General features: G+C 46.4%; 1 protein-coding gene across 1 annotated transcript in view; it reads right to left on the bottom strand.

The window, feature by feature from the left end:
* The window catches only part of KSR2 (kinase suppressor of ras 2), a 410930-nt gene that overhangs the window by 282920 nt on the left and 107426 nt on the right, over positions 1–20584 (bottom strand). The window lies entirely within an intron of this gene.

The raw sequence follows: 20584 nt of genomic DNA, 5'->3' as shown, positions 1-20584 counted from the left end.
CTTCCTCCCCCCGCCCCAAGCCCTCACACCTCCTGCCACTCTGGCCTTTCCTCCAAACACGCCAACTCACCTCAGGGCCTTTGCACTTGCTCTTCCCTATTTGGAAAGCTCTTCCCCCAGACCCTTCAAGGGCTGGCTCCTTGTCACGCAGGTCATCAGCTCACACGCCCCCCTCTCGGGGAGGCCTCCCCTCTCCTGCCTGTCACTCCCTGTTACATCACAGTGGTATCTTCTTCACAGCACTGAGTCATTCTCTAATTGCACGTTTATTCATTTACTGTCTGTCTCCCCCAACTCCAACTGGAATGTAAGCTCTACAACAGCAGGAACTTTTGTTTACCTTGTTTACTGTTCTCCCACCTTGAACTGAGCCTGGCACATAATAGACCCCCAAATATTTACTGCATGAGTCAGTGAGTGAGTGAATGGCCAAAAAAACCCAAACCACTCAGTGTGAACAGAACATTGAATCTGTGGAAATGAGGCTGAATGGTTTCATTCAAGGAATGACATGATCAGAGGTACCTTCTAGAAAGATCCCTCTGGCTGTTGGTGGAAAGGGGCAGGAGGTGAGGTCATCTTGGAGACTGACATGGAATCCAGCAGAGACTAGGATGGCCGGGCTAGCGGTGGTTGTGGTGTGTGTGATACACGTGACACACACCAACTCCAGGGACATCTGGACAGAATGAATGACTGACAAGACGTGGAAGAGGCTGAGGAAAGGAGGCCTCGAAGATCAAAACCCCGATCACAGTCTGTCTACCACACACCCAGATACGCGAATTGTGCAGCAACAGAAATCAACATTTTGTCTGCCTAACTCAACTGTTCTGTTTATTTCAGAACCAGAAACGGCTCTTCCGTCTCTCTCTCTCTCCATACTTCTTTCCACTCCCCAAAGATAACTTGCACAGCTCAGTGCCACAATTAGGCAACCGCTTTATAAACGCACGGAGCTTATACAAGGGGGAGGACCAGCATCCTCTCAGTAAGACACCAGGAGACCAGGATGTTCTGGACGGAGCTGGTTACGTTACATGCAACGCCCCGGCAGCTCGCTTAACTTCGGGGCCCCAGTATCTGCATCTGCAGAGCAGGGATAATGGGCCCCCCCATCACAGAAGGTCCTTGCGTGGAGTAAACAGGACCCTACATGTAGAGGGCTCAGCACTGTGCCTAGCACAGAGCAAGCCCTCAAGCAAGGGAGCTATTACTAGGAATCCCGGCCACTTACACTGACTCAGCGGCCTCTCCCGGCCCCTCGGCCCCTGGCCCTCTGGCTCTGTCCCCGTGTCTGACTCACTGCTCCCTTTCCACGTCTTGCCTGCTGGTTAGCTGCTGCTTCTCCAGAGCTGGAATATGTCATAATGTGATTGATGCACCCAATCGCAAAAATAACCAGTTATTTTGATGTCGGGTGCGTCATCCCTAAAAATAACCGGGTGTCTTGGAAGTGAAGGCGTCACGGCGAACGTTGGGTTGCATCAGGCACACGCGCACTCACATCAGCGTGCACACACTCTCTCTCTCTCTCACACACACACACACACACACACACACACACACGAAAGTCACTTTAAATGGGATGGGAAAACACACCAACTTTAACCAAGGGGGAAAAGTCCTGTCCTCCTTTATCACTCTCCCGGTGAGTTGATGATGGTGACATTTTATTAGAGGACTCTTGCCGGGAGGCAACGCGGATGGGGAACAGGGCGAGGCAGCCTGACTACAGTATCACAGAATACTGCCAGGTAACAGTTTCCCCGGAGCTACAGCAAAGCCACTGACTTTGGCTCTCGCAACCTCCCTGGACTTCATTTGCCACGAGAGCATCCCTCATTCTAAGCCCGTGTCATGCTTCCCTCCTTTAGCAGAGAAATGGCCCCCAGGCATATCATCCCAACTTGCAACACAAAGTGACACCAACTCATCTTTCTTCAGCTACTGGAAATGCATCCCTTGCCACTGAAAGTGCCCGGGAAGCTAGGATGGGGAAGAAATTCACTCTTGACAGCCAGGACCCTTTGCTTCTTCCCTGTACATTTCAAGAGCTATAAGCACAAGGTTTTTAAAACCTCTAGACTTTCTTAGAAAAGAGATGAAGTCCAACTTGTCAGTGGTGTCATTGTTCCAGGGACGTCACCCTTGTCTCCTTGTGATACTCACTCTGGAAAACGATGCCAGCTTTTCACAGCTCAGCATGCCAGGTGGAACAAGCTAGAACACCAGAGAAGCACAACGAGGTTTGGGTTATCAGTGCATGAAGATGTTCTGGGGGTGATCCAGAATCTTCACAGATGTCCCTGGCGCCCCGAGAACAACATTTGTCAACAAGGTGAAGGAAGGAGGTTATGCCAGCTCGCTGGGGCAAGCATGAGTGGGGGCTGGGGTCAGAAGCCTGCATTTGAATCCAAGCTCTGCCTCTTACTAGTCAGGCATTTGTGAGCAAGGGAGGTGTGAGCCTCAGTTTACCTGTCTGTAAACTGGGGAGAATAATAGCTTCCAAGTAAGGTGGCAGGTGAGGACTAAATGAGATAATGCAAGGAAGTCACTGAGCACCACACTGGGCATACAGTAAGCACTGAGTTACTTCCCTCGTCACCATCACCATAATATTCATCACTTTTGATGAAGTGTGGAAGGGACGTAAACTGCCCTGTAAATTTATAGACCCACGTTACATTCCTGAGAGCGCCCAGTGAAGCCTGAGACCTGAAACAACACTGTTGCTCTGGGCAAAGAGCATGGCCTTCAGACTCAAACAGACCTAGGTTCAAATCCCAGCCCTGCCACCTACCAGGCACGTGTCCTTAATTCTCCCAAGCCTCAGTTTCCTCGGCCGTAAGATGGAGCCGATCACGCCTACTTCCCAGAGTAGGTGTGAGAATAAACAGGGTTTCTCATCACAGAACCAGGAACATGGTAAGGTCTCACGAGAGGAGAGCTCCCTCGGCTTCCCTTTCACAAAGTGGCTTAAGGAAGATGAGAAACATCATGACTCAGCTTGACACCGCCCGCCATCCCGCAGCGGCTGGGAACACGACGAGCAGAACCAAGGCAGCCCCTGCTCTCCCAGAGCAGACGCTGGACAGTGAGGTCCCGGCACAAAATCATCACACAAAGGCTGGATTACGGTTCCTCAAAAGGCAAAACAGAGACTCACCACATGACTCAGCAATCTCGCTCCTAAGCACATACCCCCAAAATGGAAAACAGGTGCTCAAACAACCCTTTGTACACAAATGTTCACAGCAGCGCTATTCACAGTAGCCAGAAGGTCAAGACAACCCAGATGGATGGATAAACAAAATGGCCCTAGTCATACAATGGAATATTATTCAGCCATAAAAAGGAATGAAGCATTGATGCATGCTACAACGTGGATGAACCTCGAAAACATGATGCTGAGTGACAGAAACCAGACGCAAAAGGAAAATATGGAATGATGCCGTTTATATGAAATACCTAGAATCAGTAAATCCACACAGACAGAAAGCAGATTGGTAGTTGCCAGGGGCTTTGGGAAGGAAGAAGTAAGAAGTGACTGCCTGATGGGTACAGGGCTTTATTTGGGGTGATGAAAATGTTTTGGAACTAGATAGAGGTGATGGTTGCACAACATTGTGAATGTAACTAAATGCCACTGAATTGTTTGCTTTAAAATGGTTAATTTGATGTTATGTAAATTTCACCTCAATAAAAAAAAAAAAAGACTGAATCATGTATAATAGGCCTAAGTGTTTGAAGCACCAGGTGCTACAGGCAGCACCAGGGCAGTACGCTATTGTTCACTGTGGCATGACTCACGACAGCCGGAAAGTGGAAACAACCCAAATTTCCATCAATGGTTGAGTGGATAAACAAAATGTGGTGTCCACACAATGGAATAACTATTCAGCCGTAAAAAGGAATGAAGTACTACAACTTGGATGAACCTGGAACACACTATGCAAAGTGAAAAAAGCCAGACACAAAAGTGTTATGATTCCACTTATATGAAATACCTAGAACAGGCAAATTCATAGAGACAGAAAGCAGAATAGTAGATTAACCAGGGGTTGGGAAAGAAAGGGGGATGGGGAGGGACGGCTTAACAGGTACAGAGTTTCTGTGTGGGGTGATGAAAAAGTTTTGGAAAGAGATGGTGACAGTTGTACAACACTGTGAATGTCATCAATGCCACTGAATTGTACACTTACAAATAGTTAAAATGGTAATTTTACATTATGTCTATTTTGCCACAAGAAACAAACGTAAAAAAAAAATCATAGGTGATGAGCAGTCATTGGCTTTATTCTTCCTTAAAGCAAAATTCAGAGGATTCGCGGCAGGACTCAAGCAGATCGGCGTTTGCAGCTCCACTGCAGCCTCCTCCAAGCTGTGTGACCTCGGTCAAGACACCTGACATCTCTAAGCCTGTTTCCTGATCTATAATAGGTAACCAGAGCTACCCTGATTTTCCATATATGATAGGTCCTCTTCTTCCTCCAGGTACGTTCCCCCTGGAACATCAGAAGCCATCAGTAAACGTTACTGAAATTGAATTTGAAAGAGGAAAGATTCCTTCAAATTCTAGGTAAATCAAAAGGACCCTTTCTTTTCATGCATTAAAAAAATATATATATATATTTTTTTATCATGGCTTTTCTGTCTAGACAAATTAGACAAAGCTAGCTGCTATAATAAATAAATTAAAAGATGTTTAAAAAAAAAAAACAACAGTACCCACAGCTGAGGGTTGTCGTGAACAGGAATGTAAACCACAGTGCCTGGCCGGAGTGTTGAATAAATAGTGATGAACGTTAAGAAATGGGGTGCCTAAGAGGCACCAAAACTCTTCTCCACCTCCCAGAACTGTACCTTGTTGAGAATAAAGACAGGTACCCAGAGTAGGGACAAGTGATCTGCCTCTGGGGCTGACTCCTGGGTTCTGTGAGACGTGGCCGGCTGTGTGCCTGCAGGATGACAGTAGAGGTGATAATTCAATGACAATGGCTGTACCAGAGACCTAGGAGAAACATCCAAAGGACACCTTCCATGTGGTATAAATATATACACACAATGGAATACTACTCAGCCATAAGAAAGAGTGAAATAATGCCATTTGCAGCAACATGGATGGACCTAGAGATTATCATGCTAAATGAAGTAAGTCAGAAAGAGAAAGACACGTATCATATGATATCACTTATATGTGGAATCTAAAATATGACACAGGGGCTTCCCTGGTGGCGCAGTGGTTGAGAATCCGCCTGCTAATGCAGGGGACACGGGTTCGAGCCCTGGTCTGGGAAGATCCCACATGCCGCGGAGCAACTGGGCCCGTGAGCCACAACTGCTGAGCCTGCGCGTCTGGAGCCTGTGCCCCGCAACGGGAGGGGCCGCAATAGTGAGAGGCCCGCGCAGCGCGATGAAGAGTGGCCCCCGCTTGCCGCAACTAGAGAAAGCCCTCGCAAGAAACGAAGACCCAACACAGCTAAAAATAAATAAATAAATAAAAATTAAAAAAAAAAATAAAATAAAATAAAATAAAATAAAATAAAATAAAATATGACACAGATGAACTTATCTACAAAACAGAAACAGATTTACAGGCATAGAGAACAGACTTGTGGTAGCCAAGGGGGAGGGGAGTGGGGGAGGGATGGATTGGGAGTTTGGGATTAGCAGGTGCAAACTATTATATATAGGATGGATAAACAACAAGGTCCTACTATATAGCATAGGGAACTACATTCAATATCCTGTGATAAACCATAACGGAAAAGAATATGAAAAATAATGTATATATATGTATAACTGAATCACTTTGCTATACAGCAGAAATTAACACAACATTGTAAATCAACTATACTCGATAAAATAAAATTTAAAAACTAAACAAAGGACATCTACTGAGCCTGGGTACCTGTGGGCATCAGCCCCTCTGAAGAGCCTCAGGCACTCCTAGACTGATTAGACTGCTTTGGGGGTGCCTGCAGCTCACCTCCGGGCAGAGTTAGGAATAAAAAGGGATGGCAGAAGCTGCAGTGGCCCTCTGGACAGTTCAGACGGTCACAGGAAGCAAGGACGAAGTTGCTGTTATGGTGGCACTTCCTGGGGAGCAGGGAGCTCTGAGGATGGAGCTCCTATGAGTACTTCCTCACTTGCTCGCCCTGACTGCCAAAGCAGAAAAACCCAAGAGTCACAAAGGCCTGGGTGCTTGTCCCCCAGGGATCTGGGGAGGCCAAGCCCCGCTGGCCACTCGGTTGGAGAAAAGCAGATTCCAACGGGATAGAGAAGGGGGTGGGAAGGGCCAAGGGATGAGGCTTGCCCGTGGCTGAGTCAAGGCCATCAGGAAGCTGGTCTGGGATTCCTGAGTGGCCCCCAGGCTAAAGAATTTTACAGGAGCTGAGTTTCTCACCATGGAAACTTGTCTCCAAGAGAAGGATGACTGAGGAGGTAACAGAAGGGGTGTGGGATATGCTTGCAAAAGGGATACTGAGCAGAGCCGCCTACTAGCCACTAACCTCAGTCAAGTTTCCAATTGCCGCTGTAACAAATCACCACAAACCTAGTGGCTCAATGCAACACACATTTATTATCTTAAGAGTTCTGGATGTTGGAAGTCCAAAGTGGGTCTTAGTGGACTATAATCAAGGTGTCACTAGAGGGGATGCTGTTTCCTCACCTTTTCCAGCTTCTCCAGGCCGCCCGCTTTCCTTGGCTCCTGGCCCCTCCCTCCACCTTCAAAGCCAGCTGTGTAGCATCTTCAAATCCCTCTCTCTGACTCTGACCCTCCTGCCTTCCTTTTTCTCTTATAAGAACCCCTGTGATTACATTGGGCCCACTGAATATTCCAGAATAATCTCCCCATCTCAAGATCCTTAACCACATCTGCAAAGTCCCTTTTGCTATGTAAGATGACATAGTCACAGGTTCCAGAGATTAGGGCAAGACCATCTTTGGGGATCCACAGCAAACAAGTCCCTCCTCCTCTCTGAGCCTCAGTTTTCTCACCTGTAAAGTGGAGCTGATGATGATGATCATGATGATGATAATAATAATAATAATAATAGCACCAATGTCCTGGGTTTGTGTGAGGATGACAATAGGAATGCAATGATCTCTTAGCACAGCATCTGGGACAGAGCAGGTTGGGGGGTGGGGGCCAGCTGGGGACCATCCCCTTCCCTTTCCTACTCCCACTCTTTACCAGAAACCCCCAGGAGGCCTGTTGCATCTTTGGAATCAGGGTTTTCCAAAATCCTTGTCCAAGGCTGAGGCTCAGGAGAAACTTACTCTGACAAGAGGGTATCATTCTTCATATAAAAGTGAAAAATGAATCTTCACACCCCCAGATCTGGGAGTAATGGGATTTTTCAGGCAGGCTTCATTACAGTGTCTCGGTGCCACTGGACGGATAATTGCATTCTGAACCAGAATTGATAAATTGCCCATGCATTGTCATTATTGGATGTTTACCTGATCTATTTGATGAATATTAATTCACAAAAAAAATATTTCCATTCCGGAAGCAATTCTGGGCAAAATGATGTCTTTCTCCCTCCCTTCTCCTACCAGCAACTGCCGAAACAATGTACAGAGTTAAATAACAACAAGCCCTTGTCAGAGTGATTTACTGGGCGTGAAAACAAAGAGAGAGAAGGACTTCAGCCTCTCCTCCATCAAACAACACCTGGGGGAAGGAACACAGTGTTCCTTTCCAGAGCTGGGAGCACATGGCGGACAGGTGGAGTCCGCAGGCCGTGCAGGAGCGAGTTCGGGCAACATACATCACCCTCTTGCCGAGGTATCTGAAAGAGGGACCAGGGTACCCACCGTCTACCCCCGCCCCGCGCTGAGAAGCTTATATAAAAGAGTTAACATTTACTGAGCACTCGCTACCCTGCGGGCTCTCTGGACATGCATTCATCCTTACTACAAATCTGGGAGATCGGGTCCATCAACTGTTCCCATTTTACAGATGAGCACACTGGGGCTCAGAGAGGACAAGGTTACACGTGTCCAAGGTCACCTGCTAGAAACTGGCAGAGGTGGGTCTGGAACCTAAGTCTGACTCCCAAAGACAATGCTCTTTCCACTCCACCAGGGAGTGGCGAACTGTAGCCCGAGGGCCGGCTACCTATTTTTATAAATCTGACTTTATTGGAACATGGCCACATTTGTGGACAGATCGTTTAGGGCTGATTTCACCCTACAACGGCAGAGTTGTGTAGTTGCGACTGTGATCATATGGCCTTCAAAAGTCTAAAATATTTACTCTCTGGCCCTTTAAGAAAAAGTTTGCTGACTCCTGGTACTATACCCTTTGCCAGCAAGTTCACGGTGCGTTTGGAGACCCTACACTGTGTGTTCAGTAAAGTGCAGCCAAAATAATCAGTATCATTATTACTGTTGTTTTCTTATTACTGTTATTATTATTATGCTGCTTTTACCATCTTTACCTCCTTGAGAAAGACAAATCTTGCTAACCACCCATCAAGGAACCAGACTTCAAGATAATAAATGCTGTGTTCCCCACAGTAAACCATGAGATTCTTCAACATATTTAATAATAGCTTAAGTTTTTCAATGTCCCTGGGATCTTAATGAGAATTTAAATTGCAACTGCATCCTCCAACAGGCTCTTTTGAAAACATAAGTTCCTCTTCTCCACAACACAGAACAATCCCAGGGACGTCCAAAGACGCACAGTTGAAAAAGGTCAAAGTTATTTACTAAGACAGGCCATACGTGGGGATAGTCAAAGTAGGGGCATCTTGCCCCGCCAGCCACGGCCAACATAGCAGCATCTTTGGAAGCCGTAAAGAACTCCTGAACTCTAAGTAGGGGACCAATCATCCCGGTTTGCAAAGGATTGGAGTGATTTCCAGGGACGGGGGACTTTCCATGCTAAAATCAGGAAAGTCCTCGGCAAACCAGGATGACTTGGTGATCCCTGCTCCCCAGATACTGGACAGTCACCCCATCGACAGCAGATGGGAGGCCCTGTCAAAGTCACCTACAGACCTCTTAATTCAGGGGACCTAGTTGTTGAATTCAAACACCCACACACACACCTTTTCATGCACCAGCCTGGCTGTGCTGAATTTGGACTCTGAATACTACCCTGGCCATCTTTGCACCATCTTGAGCCAGGACACACAGGTCTGGCCCTCCCCCGTCCCTTCCCTAGAGGCAGGGAAGAGGACAGGTGGAGAGTACAGTCGTACAAGCGTGGACAAGTTACTCCCCGCCTCTCAGCCTCAGTGTCCTCATCTGTAGAACAGGGACAATCGAAACCCTTGCTTCACAGAAACAGTGTCAGGGCTGAAATGACCAGAGGATACAAGACAGAGCTCAACAAGCAATAACTCTCTTGAGCTATATGCTTTTTTAAAAACTCTCTGAACCTGAATTTTCACATGCTGATTCATTTGCATTTTAGACCCTGGCTGAGTGTGGTCCCTGGACCAGGGGCGGCAGCATCACTCAGGCGCTGGTTAGAAAATGCAGATTCTCACACCCATCCCAGACCTGCTGAACCCTGACCTTCACTGTACTACATGCGCAGATGATTTATGTGCTCGTTCGAGTGTGAGGAGCCGTGCTTTACACGTCTGGCATTTCCTGACAGCTGAGACTCAGGAGGGATGTGGGTATAAACAGCACGGGGTGGGAGCGTGGGATTTGGGAGACACGTGCTCTGGCCCTGGCTTTGCTGTTCACCTGCTATATATTCCAATCCCTGCTTCCAGCTGCCCGGACCCCAGCCCAGACCTATTGTATCAGCTCTGGGGGTGAGGCCCAGGCAGCCAGACTTTTAAGAGCTCCCCAGGATATGATTCTAACTGCAGCCTGGGGTGAGACTGTTCCAGTCCAGACCAGATCCCAAAACTCCTCTAGGGCTCCGTTTCCCTCTCTCTAAGTTGACAGAGCCGGACTAAGGAATTTTTTTTTTAATTGAGGTGAAATTTACATAACATAAAATTAACCATTTTAATGTGTACATTTCAGTGGTATTTAGTCACAATCCTGTGCAACCACCACGTGTATCTAAGTCCAAACATTTCTATCACTCCCAAAGGAGACCTTGTACCCCTTAAGCAGTCACGCCTCATTTCCCCCTGCCCCAGCCCCTGGCCACCACCCAGCTGCTTTCTGCCTCTATGTGTTTATCCTGGACACTTCGTAGGAACGGAATCATACAACATGGGGCCTTTTGTGCCTGGCTTTTCTCAAGGTTCACCCATGCTGGAGCATGAATCAGAACCCCCTTCCTTTTAAAGTGCAATAACGCTCTAGTGCTCCATGAACTGAAACTCAAATTAATCCCTGCAGGAGCCAAAGACATCGGCTGGGTCTCCAGAACAGGCCTCTGACCTTCCGGGGTGGCTTGTCCCCGCCCCCAACACCTGTCACCCGCCTTCCCCTGGCACCCCCTCCCCTGTCAGGATCCCTTACAGAGAGACACAGGCAAAGAGGGCACATCACACAAACCTGTTCCGCTCAGGCCCCTCAGACTCAGCCCAGCAGCCGTGACACTTCCTTTTCACGGTAGGGACTCGGTGGTGCCAAGGGAAGCTTCTAGGCCCTGATGAAACCTGACAGGGAGGGGGGCTATCAGCGACACGGCGTCACTCTCACCCGACACCCTGCTCCAGAAACGACGCGAGGAGGAAATGAAGCAGCCGCATCCTGGGCCTCTCGGGAAATCCACGGCTGCATAGTATTTTAGAAACCCACCTCCAAATTCCACCTGACCGCCAGGGTGAGCCCCCCACTCCCCGCACCACCTGAAAACCACGGAGGGCTTGAGGGTGGCATATGAGAAGGTAGAGAGGGAGAGAATATACAGAAGAAAACCACCATCACTTTAGAACGCCTCCCAAACTGTGCTCCACAGCGGCTTACCGGGGGCTGTGGGAAAGAGAGACTAGATGCTCTAAGTTCAGGTATCACTGAATGTCATCTCCCCCTTTCGGAGATTCTCCAAGCAAGTCTGCAGATCAAAGGCCCTGAGAAGTCCCGCAAGAAAGGAAACTATGGTCATTTCATTTAATGCATCCGATCAAGGAAATATTCCTCTGTATATGAGGACCCTCACCTATAAATGCATCTTAGAAGTCCCTACACATACAGAATCCTTTGTTCCACAAATGTTTATTGAGAACCTACTATGTGCCGGGCACCATTTGGGGACTGAGGATGTGGAAGTAGAAGAGTTATGATCCCTGAACCCTAAGGGCTTCCACTGTAGTAGGTGGAGACATAATCCATACATAAATAAGTAAACAAAAATAACAACACCTGAAATCTACTCTCTCAGTGCCTGCCTTAAAGATCTCCTCATTCAAACCTTTCCAGGCCCCTGCAGTCAGGGGTGACATCTTCCCCTTTGAGCTCCTATAATATTTACGGTCTGCACTATTCAGGAGGTAATTATTTGTGCTCCACCTGCACCAGCTCCCACATAATTATGTTGGAACTTTCATAATCTCTCGGGTTGTCAATATTCCCTGTCTTATGTCTTGGTTTCTCAGCTGCACTGTAAACTCCATTGGGAAAGGAAAGGAATCTCTCTGTTTGCTCCCTGCCCACGTTGATCCCCGTTGTGTGAAGCCCTGACAAGGTACCTGGAGAACCCTGGGTGGATTACAGCGAGTCCCTATTACATATATGGTGCTCTCCTAGGACCCCACATCTATCCAAGCAGAAGCAGGAAGGTGGAGCCCAGCAAGACTTCCAGACGACTCTGATGGCACACGCAAGTTTGAGAACCACTAGCCCAGGGTCTCCACCATGGCTTCTTAGAGCCTGCGATAAAATCCCAGCTCCAACCTTTATTAGCTATGTGACCATGGGCAAGTTATTTAATCTCTCTAACCCTCAGTTTTCTCATCTCTCAAAGGGGAATGATAAGAGTAACGATCTCAGAGAGTTGCTGTGAGGATTAAGTGAGATTGTCATTGAAAGAGGCTTAACCCAGGGCCCACTCCCTGCTACATCTCACCGGCCAGTGTTCCTAAGAAAACAGAGTGTGTTTGTCTAATTGCATCTCATACTGAGGTTGTGTGCTCATCCCTCCAACCTCAACCCCTACATGCTCTCCTCTCCCACCCATTCCAGTCCTGGTGAGCTCCTTATGGGGTCTCCAAAATACCCAGTTCATCCCCACGCCGGCTGGCTGAACACGGAAAGCTCCTCCCTTTCCTCTGGGCGCACATCTGGACGTCTCCCAGCCTCCTTCGCGGTTAGAGTTCTGGCCGACGGAACATGGATGGAAGCAAGGCAGACCACGAGGGAAAGGAGGTCCATGAAAAACTACCTGCTCAGTCCTCCCCCCGCCAGCCCCCTGCCATCCACCTTCTGGGTGTCAACATCCAGGACAACTCCAGTAGCTCCGTGCTGAAGATGGCGGAGCCCGGCTCCTGGGTTCCTGAATGAACTGAACCCCCGCCCCACCTCCCATCAAAACCATTTTGGACAATAACTGAGTTAGAAATAAACTTCTACTATACTTAGCTGCTGAGACTCTGAGGTTTACCTTCTATAATAACCAGCATTACCTTAACTAATACATCACCTTAGGGGTTTATACTTGCTGTTTCTTCTCCCTAGAAATTCCACCGAGACCACTACTCCTTAAGGACAGACCACCAATGAGCTGCTGGCCAGCGGAACCTGACAAACCGATGTGTTTTTTTACATCAAATAACAAAGGGCCCACAAAATTCACGAGCTATCACTCCATGAATCCTGACTCTACAGCATCTCTATCAAACCCCAGTTTAATATTAACTAAATCCTTTCTCAATTTTAAAGGTGATACCTGACTGGCAATTAAACCATCACGTCTTAGCCGTCATCTTAACACTGCCAGCTAATGTGCGGAAGAAATGACAGACAGCTGCTGCAGTATGGAGATGGTTAAACCATGTTCAACCATCCTAGACCTTCGGCTAGTCTTTGTTTTTTCTTTGTTTTGTTTTGTTTAGGGAGTATTATTTTGGGTTGCTTTTAGAAAAGAGAAATGAAAAAAAAAAACAAAGTTAATGAGCTTATCAGAACAAAGCTAAAAATAAATGAATAAATAACAATGATGTTGTGAAACAAAATACAATTAAATCCAAATTAAAACGTGCTACGATGTTTTTAAAAAGTGTAGCAAACTTGAGAAACTGATGTCTTCATAAAATCCACCAAGGAAAAGATTTTTCTCCTGCTCTCCGACCAATGTGAGGCCTCAGCTCAAACCCTCTTATGGGAGGACAGGTCTGGCTAATGGAAAGTTCTTTCTTTTATGGAGCCCAGATCCGGCCAAGGTGACTTCTGCCTTCCTGGCCCCTGCTCTGCCCTCTACACCCACACAGCACAGCCCCCTCTGCCCTGCGACAGCCCCGCTCATATGTGAGAACCAGGTGTGACCGTGTCCCTCCCGGCTTCTGCTTTCAGGATAAATAACTTTTTAGTGCCTTCAACCCTTCTGCAAGGGAAGCGACTTGGGGGGAGGGTTAACTTCGGCACAGTGCTGCTCAAACTGTGGCCCCTAGATCAGCAGCATCAGGATCACCTGGGAACTTGTTTTAAAATGCACATTCCCGAGCCCTGCCCCAGACCCACAGAGTCAGAAATTCTGAGGGTGGAGCCCAGCAATCTGTGTTGTTATAAGCCTCCAGGGGATTCTGATGCATACTCAAGTTTGAAACATACTGCTTCACATTAAGACCTTGGCAAGTTACTTTAACTTCTCTCTGCCTGAGTTTCCCCTCTCTCAAATGGGCATATTAGAAGTACCCACGTCACAGGGTGGTTGTGAGATAAGGTATGTGATGGGGCTAACATGGTAAGCCTGCTAAGGACGTTGGTGAAAGGTGGTTCTAGTTACTGGTGTCGTCACTACTTATTTGCTAAGGTTTGGTAGCTACAGAGAGGATGAGTCCTAAATTGGGTTGAGGTCTTCATAGATTTGCCTGCTCAGAAAGGGAGCTGTTTGGAGATGCTGCAGGGAGCTGGAGCATCTCCTGGGCAGCATTTGCAAATTCACAGCCCTGCCTGGAGCTTGGGAAAGGGCACAGTTATGTGGCCCTCTTCTTCAACAAGCCAGCTGACCATGCTTAGTGAAAGTCCCTGCTGAGAGTCAGCCCCCTGAGCTTGGGATCTGGGAGCAGCAGAATTCTATTTGGAATACACTGGGTTAAAGTCTCCAATGCGGGACTTCCCTGGTGGGGAAGAATCTTCTCAGTGGTTAAGAATCCACCTCCCAATGCAGGGGACGAGGGTTCGACCCCTGGTCGGGGAACTAAGATGCCACGGGGCAACTAAGCCCGCATGCTGAAACTACTGAGCCCGTGCGCCACAACTAGAGAGCCTGCATGCCGCAAACTACAGAGCCCATGTGCTCTGGAACCCGCACACCACAACTAGAGAGAAGCCTGCATGCCGCAATAAAAAGCCCTCATGCCACAAGGAAAGATCCCACAGGCCGCCACTGAGACCCGACGCAGCCAAAAATAAATACATACATACATACATACATACATACATACATACATAAACAAATATTTTAAAAATAATAATAATAATAAAGTCTCCAATGTGAGATGTTTCTTGTTCACGTTCACAAACTACCCACCTCGGAGAGCTCCAGAGCTGCCCGGTCCAATAGGGTAGGCACCAGCCACATGTGGTTATTAAACCCTTGAAGTGTGGCTAGTTGAATTGAGATGGGCTGTAAGTGTAAAATATACACCAGCTCTTAAAGACTTAGCATAAAATAAAATTATGTAAAATGTCTCAATAATTTTTTTATTTTGATGACAATTGCAATAATTATATCTTGGATATGCAGGGTTAAATAAAACACATTAAAATTAGTTACCTGTCTACAGATTCAGTGCAATCCTTATCAAAATTCCAATGTCATTTTTCACAGAAATAGAAAAAAAAAATTCTAAAATTTGTATGGAACCACAAAAGACCCCAAAGAGCCAAAGCAATCTTGAGAAAGAACAAAGCTGGAAGCATCATGCTTACTGATTTCAAACCATATTACAAAGCTACAGTAATCAAAACAGTTTCGTACCACCATAAAAACAGACACATAGACTAATGGAACAGAATTGAGAACCCAGAAATAGACCCACACGTTGTCAATTAATATTTGACAACAGAGTCGAGAACACTCAATGGGGAAAGCATAGTCCCTTCAATAAATGGTATTGGGAAAACTGATTATTCACATGCAAAAGAATGAAATTGGCCCTGTATCTTACACTCACAAAAATTAACTCTAAATGTATTAGACTTAAATGTAAGACCTGACACCATAAAACTCCTAGAAGAAAACATAGGGAAAAAGCTCCTTGACATTGGTCTTGGCAATGATTTTTTTGGATATGATACCAAAAGCACAAGAAACAAAAGCAAAAATAAACAAATGGGACTACATCAAACTAAAAAGCTTCTACACAGCAAAACAAGCAATCAACAAAATGAAAAGGTAATATACAGCCTGGGAGAAAATATCTGCAAACCATAAATCTGATAAGGAGTTAATATCCAAAATATATAAGGAACTCATACAATTCAATAGTGTATACACACACACACACACACACACACACACACACTGGATATTATTCAGCCATAAAAAGGAAGGAAATTCTGCCATTTGTGACAACACTGATGGACCTTAAGGCCATTATGCTAAGTGAAATAAGACAGAGAAAAACATATACTGTATGATCTCGTTTAATCTAAAAACACTGAACTCATAGAAAGAGAGAATAGAAGAGTGGTTGCCAGGGACTGGAGGTGGGGGAAATGGGGAGATGTTGGTCAAAGGGTACAAACTTTCAGTTATAAGATGAATAAGTTTCAGGGATCTAATGTACAGTGTGGTGACTGTAGTTAACAATACCGTATTGTGTACTTAAAAGCTGGTATGAGAGTAGAACTATAATATTACCCCATCACAACAACAATAACAAAAAGGTAATTACAGGGACTTCCCTGGTGGCACAGTGGTTAAGAATCCGCCTGCCAATGCAGGGGACACGGGCTCAAGCCCTGGTCTGGGAAGATCCCACATGCCACGGAGCAACTAAGCCCATGAGCCACAACTACTAAGCCTGCGCTCTAGAGCCTGCGACCCACAACTACTGAGCCCACATGCCACAACTACTGAAGCCCACGCACCTAGAGCCCATGCTCTGGAACAAGAGAAGCCACTGCAACGAGAAGCCCGTGCACCACAACGAAGAGTAGCCCCCGCTCGCCACAACTAGAGAAAGCCTACACACAGCAACGAAGACCCAATGCAGCCATAAATAAATAAATAAATAAATAAATAAATAAATAAATAAATAAACAAGTTTTTTTTTTCCAAAAAGTAATTAAAAAAAGGATGTGTTAACTAACCTGATGGTGGTAATCACTGATTACCATACATGGTACCCAATCATCACATCATACACCTTAAACAAAGTTATATTTCAATTATACGTCAGTAAAGCTGGAAAAAATTAATATTAGCTGTTTCTTTTTTCTTTTCCAATGTGGCTACTAGAAAATTTAAGACTGCATTTGTGGCATGTTGTGAGGGTACCCAAGCAGCCACAGGGCAAGGCCATGTGTAGGAGTTTCACTGAGGACCCCAGCTGAGGTTTTGGCCAATAGCTAGCATCAACTTCCAGACATGTGAGTGTGGGTCAGCTTTTAGACGATTCCAGCCACCAGGCATCATGGAGCAGACACAAGTCATCCCCACTGTACCCTGTCCCAGTCCCTGACCCTAGGAATCCATGAACATAATAAAATGGTTGCTATTTAACATCATTAAGTTTGGGATGGTTTGTTACACAGCAGTGGTAACTATGACAACATTTTACAAGTATCTGTGAAGTGGCTTTGTCTTTTCTTGGTCATCATGGAACCACTGGAAGGTCATGATGGTTGAAGGGGAGAGTCCTGGACCATAGCTGGTATAACTCTTTGTTCTGTTTATTAGTTTACACCTCTAGCAACCTGTGTGTTCCTTAAAGGTTAAGGTCTGTATCATGGTCATCCTTATGTCCTCAATGCCCAGCACAGAAACTGGCCCAATGGAACAGCTGCCCTCACCAGGTGTTCACCAGGAGCTAGGCACGGAGCTGAGGGCTCTAGATGTGCAATTTTAGTGAATTCACACAACAACCCTGCCACGTAGGAATGACCACCCACTTTGCAGATAAGGCAACAAGGTTAGAGAAGTAAAGTGAGTTTGTTTGAGGTTCATCAGCTCGTAAGGGCAGAGCAGAAATTCCAACCCAGGGCTGTGCAGGTGGATCCCATAGCCTACACCCTGAACCATCACACACACAGCACAAAGAAGCCACCAGACAGATGGGTACACTTATGTCTGGAATGGCTGGGCCACGGGGGAGGATGTCCTTTTGACAAATGTCACCAGCAGTCCCAGAACTCAGCTTTCAACCAACTCCTACTCATGAAAGTTTTGATAAGCCATTTCAAGACTGTTAGAGCCTCCCCGTGGCAGTCTCTCTTCCTCTGGTAGAGAAAGTTTGCTGACAAAGAGAAATCCCTTAAGACCTACTGTCTGTTCACATCTGAATTTCTAGGCCGTTCTAGCAAAACTTCATTAGGCTCTGAGTGTGGCAGAAGAGATAATGATCTGATCTCTCCCTCCCTCCACGACCCTCTCCACATTCCCAACTGGAAACGGCAGAGGAAATTAGACGGCTCTAATCAATGACTCAATAATTAGAGAAAAGGGGGAAAGGTTGGCACCACGCTCATTCCAGATCATGGATACACGTTTCAGCCCGTGACGAGTTTCCTTCCCACAGCAGGCTCACCGCTCTTTAAAGAAAGGGCACCCCTTGGGCTTCCCTGGTGGCGCAGTGGTTGAGAATCTGCCTCCTAATGCAGGGGACACGGGTTCACGCCCTGGTCTGTGAAGATCCCACATGCCGCGGAGCAACTAGGCCCGTGAGCCACAACTACTGAGCCTGCGCGTCTGGAGCCTGTGCTCCACAACAAAAGAGGCCACAATAGTGAGAGGCCCGCGCACCGCGATGAAGAGTAGCCCCCGCTTGCCGCAACTACAGGAAGCCCTAGCACAGAAACGAAGACCCAACATAGTAATCAATCAATCAATCAATAAATCTTTAAAAAAAAAAAAAAAAAAAAAAGAAAGGGCACCCCTTCCAGGATCTGAGCGATGGCCCTCATCATGAAGGACCCTCTCCCGATGCCTCACATTTGCGTGCCAACACTGGTGCTCCCCATGAGACCCGGATTAGACCCCGGGGGCTAGGACAGTGGAGAAAGACTCCTTCTCCCTGCAGAACCTGGGACTCACACGCCCAACCTCCTCTCCTCAAGATGCTCTTCCAAAGAGAAGGCGGAACAGAGTGGGGTTTAAGGATAACCTCTAGGGTCACATTGCTGGGGCCAATTTCCAATATCACCATTTGGCCTTGGGAAGATTCCCGATTGCTGCCCCTGCCCCCAAACCTTTAATATCCCCACCTGGAAAACTGGAACCATAACAGAGGTCGTAGAGTGCTTGGTGGCTCCAACCACTGACTCTGAGGGTTTGATCCTGGCTGTGTGGCCTGGGGCAAATTGCTTAACCTCTCTCTGCCTCAATGTCCTCATCTGTAAAGTGGGAAGAGTAAAAATACCTACCTCATCAGGTTGCTATGAGGATGAAGTGAGTTATGATGCATAAACCACTCACAACAGAGGCTTCACACCCCACATGCTGTAAAGGGTTGGCTCTTATAAGTGAGCTTATACTGTCATGGGGAGAATGAGGTGAACGAGTTCCCGGGAAAGGCTTAGCACAGGGAAGAGGAATATCTGATAGATGTTCATGGGTCTCATTGTATTATTGTGGTTATTGTTGCTTCTCAGTCAGCCTTTGATCCTACTGAAAATTTCCTGTGGCTGAAGGAAGGAAATGAATGCAGTCATTGACTGTGTGATTAGGCAAGTAATGTCCTCAAAGATGGAGCTCACAGTGTTCTTCTGGCACAGGATGCAAGGATGACAAAAAGCAGAGGGGGATGGAGAGGTCTGAAAGTCCTGCCCAAGGAGAAATGGCCGAAGGAACTGAAAATGTTTGGTCCAGAGAAGGGAAAACTGAAAAGAAGCATAAGATGCTATCTCCCAGCAAGCAAAACCTCATGAAATGTCACTTTCTATAGAGGTCTTCCCTGACCTCACCCCCCAAAAAAGATTAACTCCCCATTATAAGCTCTCATGGCTCCTTACGCCCCTCTCCTTCAGAGTGAGGCTCAGCCCGGAGTTAAATCATTACTTACATACTTAGTTGTTGAACGTCTATCTCCCCCACCTAATCATGAACCCTGTGAGATCAAGGACTGGGTATGTTGCACTCACCACCATGGTCAAAATATTTTGCGCCAGGCCCCAGGGGAAATGAATGAAATGGGGAAAGAAGCAGCGGTCAGGAAGGAGAGAAGGAACGCACCCTGAGAAGACTGGAGGGCAGAATTAAAACCAGAGAGTGTAAGCTGTGCCAGGAGGCCAGTTTGAGATTGGTCAAGGGAGAAACAGGCAGAACAGCCAGCCGTGAAAGGAGGCTGACTTTTTTGGGGGCATGAGCTCCCTGTCACTGAAGGCATTCAAGGCAGGCAGGTGTTAAGTTGCATTCTTCCATTTGGTAAACTGTGGCATCTTCTACATGCAGGGCAGGTCCTAAGTTGTGTCCTAGGACCATACGGGGATCCGAAGTTGCTAAGAGCGTCCTAGACATGTGAGGTCACCTCAAAGTGCAAGGAAACCAAAGCCATTCAAGGACAGTTTGGTAGTGATAGATATGTTCACTGTCTTAATTCGTGACATTGGTTGCCCATGTGTATACATATGTCAAAACTCATCAAACTGTACACTTGAATCTGTGCAGTTTATTACATGTTGATTATACTCAGTGAAGTTCTTAAAATATACCATCTTTAAAAGAAACAGAATGAGAGTACATGATACAAAGACCAGATGATACAAAGATGTTCACGACACTAGTGTTAATAATAACAAAAACGGAAAGTACAACATAACCAAAAACCAGTGGTTAAGCAAATTCACCATATCCACAGGAAGAAACTGGGTGTAGCTATTAGATGTGATATTTTCAAAAGTTAATTAATGACATGGCCAAAAAAGAAAATTGAGTGAAGGAAAAAGGGTATAAGACAATCTATACAATTTGATATTGTTTTATTTTGTTTAAAATGCATAGAAAAAAAGCCTGGGAATTATCATAATTAAAAGGTAATCCTGTGTTACTTGGGCAATTTTGAAAGCATTTTTAGGTATTGAAAGGACCCACCATAAAATGTGACTATGAGCAAGATTACGGGTGATTTGGGTTTGCTTTTTTTATTCTCTTTTTTATTTTACAGAATTTTTGCAAATAAATATGATTTTGGTATCAAAAAGAGAAATAAATATTACTTTAGAACAATAAATAAAGGGTACGTAAGGTGTTCTCCCCACACCACTTCTGTGGGGAGGGAGAGTCCAGAGGCATGTTAACGTCCAGGTGACCTTGGCCCCTTAGAAGACA

The sequence above is a fragment of the Balaenoptera musculus genome, chromosome 14 (genome assembly GCF_009873245.2).
Source record: "Balaenoptera musculus isolate JJ_BM4_2016_0621 chromosome 14, mBalMus1.pri.v3, whole genome shotgun sequence".
Taxonomy (NCBI): Eukaryota; Metazoa; Chordata; class Mammalia; order Artiodactyla; family Balaenopteridae; genus Balaenoptera; species Balaenoptera musculus.
The sequence above is the reverse complement of the archived record's forward strand: the minus strand, read 5'-3'. Positions and strand labels throughout refer to the sequence as shown.